The 6,426-nt window shown below is 39.4% G+C and overlaps 1 protein-coding gene across 1 annotated transcript in view; it reads left to right on the top strand.

The window, feature by feature from the left end:
- Window positions 1-6,426, top strand: part of ARMH4 (armadillo like helical domain containing 4) — a 188,731-nt gene that overhangs the window by 122,566 nt on the left and 59,739 nt on the right. The gene's annotated exons all lie outside the window — the stretch shown is intronic.

The following is a 6,426-nucleotide window of genomic DNA, read 5'->3' as shown; positions in this document are numbered from 1 at the left end:
AGGTGACAGGAGAGTATGGAGGGATGGACACTGGGAGGAGGTAACTATGGGGAGGAAGTGGGAGGGGAGCTGTTGCATTGTGGTAAATTGTGGTCAATGACATGAGACAAAGTATATGTGAACTGCTGTATGACAAGTGAATTTGCTCTGGAAATCTTCACCCAAATCAAAATAAAATTAAAAAAAAAAAAAAAGATTAGCCCCTCAGGTCAGAAGGCACTCAAAATATGACTGGAGGGGAGCTGCCTCCTCAAAGTACAGTCGACCTTAATTATGTGGATGGTGTAATGCTTTTAGGACCTCCATTTGTTGCTGTGACACAACTCAAAGTAGGAGGAAACAGCAGCAAGCATCCACTAATAATTGAAACATGAAATGTATGAAATATGAACCTAAGAAAACTGGAAGTTTGTGAAAAATGAAATGGAATGCATAAAGATCATTATCCTAGGCAAGAGTGAGCTGAAAGGTACTGGTTTTGGCCATTTTGAATCAGACAACCATATGATCTACTATGCTGGGAATGAAAAATCGAAGAGGAATGTCATGGCATTCATCATCATAAAGAAAGTTTCAAGATCTATTCTGAAGCACAATGCTGTCAGTGATAGGATAATATCCATGTGCCTACAAGGAAGACCAGTTAATACCACTATTATTCAAATTTGCACACCAACCACCAAAGCCAAAGATGAGGAGATTGAAGTTTTTACCAATTTCTGCTGTCTGAAATTGACCAACATGCAAGCAAGATGTATTGATTATTACTGGTGATTGGAATGTGGAAGTTGGAAAGAAAGAAGAATCACTGGTAGGTAGAAAATATGGCCTTCGTGAAAGAAATGACACTGGAGATCACATGATAGAATTTGGTAAGACCGACAACTTATTCATTCTTTTTTCAACAACATAAATGGCAGCTATACATTTGGATCTCACGACATGGAATACACAGAAATCAGATTGACTATATCTGTAGAAAGAGGTGATGGAGAAGTTCAATATCTTCAGCCAAAACAAAGCCAGGAGCTGACTGTGGAACAGACCATCAACTGTGCATATGCAAGTTCAAGTTGAAGCTGAAGACAGTTAAAACAAGTCCATGAGAACCAGAATATGACCTTGACTACATCCCATCTGAATTTAAAGATCATCTGAAGAATATATTTGACACATTGGACACCAGTGACTGAAACCAGACAAATTGTAGGATGACATCAAGAACATAATCCGTGAAGAAAGCAAAAGTTCATTAAAAAGACTGAAAAGGAAAAAAAGACAAAAAAGGGTGTTTAGAAGAGGCTCTAAAACTTGCTTTTGAACAGAGCAGCTAAAACAAATGGGAGAAACGACAAGATAAAAGAGCTGAATAGAGATTTCAAAGAGCTTAAGAAGACAAAGTCAATTATTATAATGAAATGTGCAAAGAGCTAGAGTTAGGAAACCACAAGGAAAGAACACGTTAGGCATTTCTCAAGCTGAAAGAATTGAAGAAAAAATTCAAGCCATGAGTCACAATACTGAAGGATTCTATTGGCAAAAAATTGAATGATGCAGGAAGCTTCAAAAGAAGATGGTTTTATGGCTGGGGATGGTAATTGGGGCATGAAATCAAATGTGCATGAAATGTTGAATGTAAAACAAATATGCTCTGTAAATTTGTAACCAAAGCATAATAAAATTAAAAAAAAAAAAAAAAAAAAGCCTGCAAAAGATCCTCTTTTTTTTTTTTTTTTAAAGAAGATGGAAAGGAATACACAGAATTAGTGTACCAAAAAGAATTGGTCAATGTTCAAATATTTGAAACAAAAAAACCCCTCAAACTCACTGCCTTCGATTCGATTCTGACTCATAGATACCCACTTTGCATTTCCAAGGTGATAAATCTTTACAGAAGTAGATTCCCCAGTCTTCCAATTCCATGGAGTGGCTGGTGGGTTTGAACTGCCAACCTTCTGATTAGCAGTCAAATGCCTTAGGCACTATGCCACCAGAGCTCAAGTATTTCAGGAGGTGGCATATGATCAAGAAGCAATGAGACTGAAGGAAGAAGTTGAAGCTGCACTGAAAGAATTGGGGAAAAGCAAGGCTTCAGAAATGGACTCATTGAGATCTTTCAACAAACAGATACTGTGCTGGAGGCACTTACTTATTTATGCCAAGACATTTGGAAGACAGTTACTTGGCCAACTGACTAGAAGAAATGCATATTTGTACCCATTCCAAAGAAAGGTGATCCAGCAGGTTTGGAAATTATTGAACAATAGCAATATCATACTCAAGTAAAATCTTGCTGAAGATAACTCACAAAGGGTCGAAGCAGTATATTGACAGGGAACTTCCAGAAATGCAAGCTGGATTCAGATGAGGATGTGGAACAAGGGATATCATTGCTGATGTCAGATGGCTCTTGGCTCAAAGCAAAGAAAACCAGAAAGATGTTTACTTATGTTTTATTGACTATGCAAAAGCATTTGACTGTGTGGATCATAACAAATTATGGATAACATTGTGAAAAATGGGAATTCCAGAACACTTAACTGTGCTCATGAGGAACCTGTACATAGACCAGGAAGCTGTCATTTGAACAGAAGAAGGAGATACTGCATGGTTTAAATTAAGAAGGGAGTGTGTCAGAGTTGTACCTTTCCCATTCTTATTCAATCTAAGCAAATAATCCAAGAGCTGGACTATATGAAGAAATATGCAGTATCAAGATTGGAGGAAGACTTATTAACAACCTATGATATACAAATGACACAGTCTTGCTTGCTGAAAGTGCAGATGACTTGAAGCGCTTACTGATGACGATTAAAGATTACAGTCTGCAGTATGGATTACACCTTAACATAAAGAAAACGAAAATCCTCACAACTGGGCAAATAAGGTGCATTATGATAAATGAAGAAAAGATTGGAGTTGTCAAAGATTTCATATTACTTGGTTCCACAGTCAACACCAATGGAAGTAGCAGTCAAGAAAGCAGATGACATATTGCACTGGGCAAATCTGCTGCAAAAAGACCTCTTTAAAGTGCTGAAGAGCAAAGATGTCTCTTTGAAGACTAAGGTGTGCCTAACCTAAGCAAGCCATGGTATTTTCGATCACCTCATATGCATGTGAAAGCTGAACAATGAATAAGGAAGATAGACGAAGACTGGATGATTTTGAATTGTGGTGTTGGTGAAGAATACTGAAAATACTATGGACTGCCAGAAGAACTAACAAATCTGTCCTAGAAGAAGTGCCGGTGGTATGCTCCTTGGAAGCGAGAATGGCCAGACTTCTTCTCATCTACTTTGGTCATATTGTCAGAAGGGAGCCTTCCCTGTAGAAGGATATCATGCTTGGTGTGGTGGTTAAGTTTGTGTGTCAACTAGGCTGGGCCTGGTTGAGTGGCTGGGCAGTTGAATGTAGTTATTCCCCATGGTGAAATTGGTAATTAACTCCATGGTTGAATCTATTGGAGCAGCTAAGTAGCTGCTTTGGGTGTGTGGTCTGCTTCCCGTATATAAGAAACAGCTTTGGGAATGGTCTCTAGCTTCTGGCACACTTGAACCCTACATGTAGCTGAGTCATTGTTCACCAGCCTGCCATGCTCTGTGGATCTTGGGACTTTTAATGGACTTGAATTAATGGTCTGCCCTGTGGTTTGGTGATATCGGGACTGTGCCTTATTACTTGTCAGCCTTGGGCTTGTCATCCTCAGCAGCCAGCAGCTGAGTGAAGAAAAGCCTCTAGCTTCAGTGGCCTGGGGGCAGGAGGCAGAACTGAAGCCCAAGTTTGAGGGGCTTTCACCCAGCCCCTAGAGCCTGGCACTTTGAATTCGGACTTAAAGCCTTCAAACTGTAAGAGCATAAACTCCTGTTTCTTAAAGCCATCCCATTTGTGGCATTTCTGTTAGAGTGGCACTAGGTAACCAGAACACTTTGGTAAACTGAAGGGTCAGTGAAAAAGGGGAAGGCCCTTTGCAAGATGAATTGACACAGTGACTGCAATGATGGGATCAGGTATAGTGAGGATTGTGAGGCTGGCACAGCACCAGGCAGTGTTTTGATCTATTGTATGTGGGATGGTATGAGTCAGCACCGACTCAACAGCACCTAACAACAACACAACAACAGGGTTGTCATGAAGATCAAATAATTTAATGTGAATGTAAGTTGCTTAAGCAATTGTGGTGCACTAGGTAAGTGCCAATATAATGTGTCTCTTTGCCCACTAAGATTTCTCTATTTCCATCCATATATACAAGGCACTGAAGGTATTGGTGAAAAACAAGACTCCAGGAATTTACTGACTACCCAATGATAAGTTTCAGCAGCATATTGAAAGGATTGTGGGGTTGGCACAGGACTGGGCAGTGTTTTGTTCTGTTGTACACAGGGTCACTATGAGTCAGAGCCAACTTGACAGCACCTAACAAAAACAACAACATACAAGACACTGAGCTAGGTGAAGGAATTAATCTGAAGTGATATTTCATACAAAAGTAGAAAAGCATCAGATTACTATTATATCTCTCATGCAATTTCATGTAACCTTCAGAACCTATATTGGTTAGGGTATGACTGGGCTGTTGTAACAAAAAGACCCCCAAATAATTGGTAGTTTAAAGGAAAGAGAAGTGTATTTCTGCCTCATATAAAAAGTCCAAGGTAAGTATTGAAGGTTGGTAGGTGGCTGTACTCCATGTGATCATTCAGGAATCCATGTTCTTAATTTGTTGCTCTGCCATCCACTAGGGTGTAGCCCATGATGTCTAGGTTGCAGTTGGGAAGGGAAAGGAGAGAGTGAAAGGGGCACATTCACTCTTTTATGGTACAAGCCCTGAAGACTCATACATCATTTCCACTAACATTTCATTGGTGAAAACTTAGTCATGGCCACACCTACCTGCAAAAGAAGCTAGAAAACAAGAGCAGCTGGACAGCATGTGCCCAGGTATTGTTCTATTGCTATAGAAGAAGGGAGAATGACTTGATTGGCAACCAGCAGACTTTGCCTTAGAGCCAAACACTGATAAGGGACAGTGTGGTACAGTAGAAGGAATTAGAGTTAGGAGCCTAGGTTTCTCATTCTAGTGCAGCCAGAGACTTGCATTCTGACCTTGGGCAAAACACCTAACCCCTTGTACTTCAGTTCCATAGCTATGAACTGATGATCTCCAAGATTTCTTCTAGTGACGTGAAGCCCTCCCTGACCTCTTGAGGCCTCTCTTTCTCCCTCCTGAAACACCTCTTCATTGTGTGTCTCATGGGACACAGCTCATACAACTTTATTTGTTAGGAGTTTTATTTTATTTCATTAAACTATGAGTCTGGTAAAGGAACAAGTGTATCTTTCTGCCCCTCACAGCGTTCTGCAGCTATTGGAAAATCAAAATGAATTTATGGGCTGGTTGGTTGAGAAATGTGAATCATTCAGAAGTCACTGGCGAAAGGTACTATAGACACAAAGTACTGCAGAATGATTTTCTTTGGGAAGGAAGCAGATCTTTTCTGCACTCACATTTTATGATTCTGTGACTCAGCAGCTCTTCTTAAATTGGGAGGAATCCCATCTTAGTTCCCTCTGGTGACATTCCCTCTAAAAGTTTTTTTATCTTCTAGTTGAACTTCTGGAGAAAAGTTTCCATTTCCTCCAGTGGCTTCTGCAAGGTCAACTTAATACATAGTAAGCTTTAAAAGAAAATATTCTCACCTCTATGAATAGAGATATAGTTTTAAATCCTTTAGCATTTTAGGCAAAGGGCAGAGTACTTACAGAATATTAAGATACAGGACCATTGTCATTTGCTGAGCTTTTGGATCATATTTTTTTTACATTTAAATCCTGAAGCAAATCCCTCAGAGATTCACTTTAAAAACAGTGCATTAAACATTTATTCTAGATAAATCTGAGTCTCTGTTTTGAAGTCAAGTTTGTTATCGGTGGACAGTGACTTGAGAACCAAATAATGTAAAGCAGTGCCTCTCTAAACTTTATTGACCATTTGAGTTATCCAAGGGTTTGGTTAAAATGCAGATTCTTATTCAGTGGGTGTGGGCTGGGGCCTGAGACTTTGCATTTCTAATAAGCGCCAGGTGATAGCCTGATGCTACTGGTCTGTGGACCAAGCTCTGAGCAAGGATATAAGGAGTGTTTTCTATTAACTGACACTTTAAAGAGGCTCTGCTACTAATTAATTAAATATGAGGTAATTATATTGCCTCATATTAAAGCTGTTTGCATAGGTAATCCCTTTAAGACTTTAAGATCTTGAAGCACAGAAAAGAGCCCTGTTTATTTCACTGTATCTCCTGGTATGAATTCAGCATAGTTTCATGAACTTCATAAGCCTTTAAAATGATTTGTTAAATGCATGATTGCAAAACCTAATTGAATGATTGTTTTGCTCCAAGAACTAAGTAGAGGATATATATA

This window comes from Orycteropus afer, unplaced genomic scaffold, assembly GCF_000298275.1.
Source record: "Orycteropus afer afer isolate SDZICR_OR568_19922 unplaced genomic scaffold, OryAfe1.0 scaffold00314, whole genome shotgun sequence".
Lineage (NCBI taxonomy): Eukaryota > Metazoa > Chordata > Mammalia > Tubulidentata > Orycteropodidae > Orycteropus > Orycteropus afer.
Note: the sequence above shows the minus strand (reverse complement) of the source record. Positions and strands in the feature narration are given on the sequence as shown.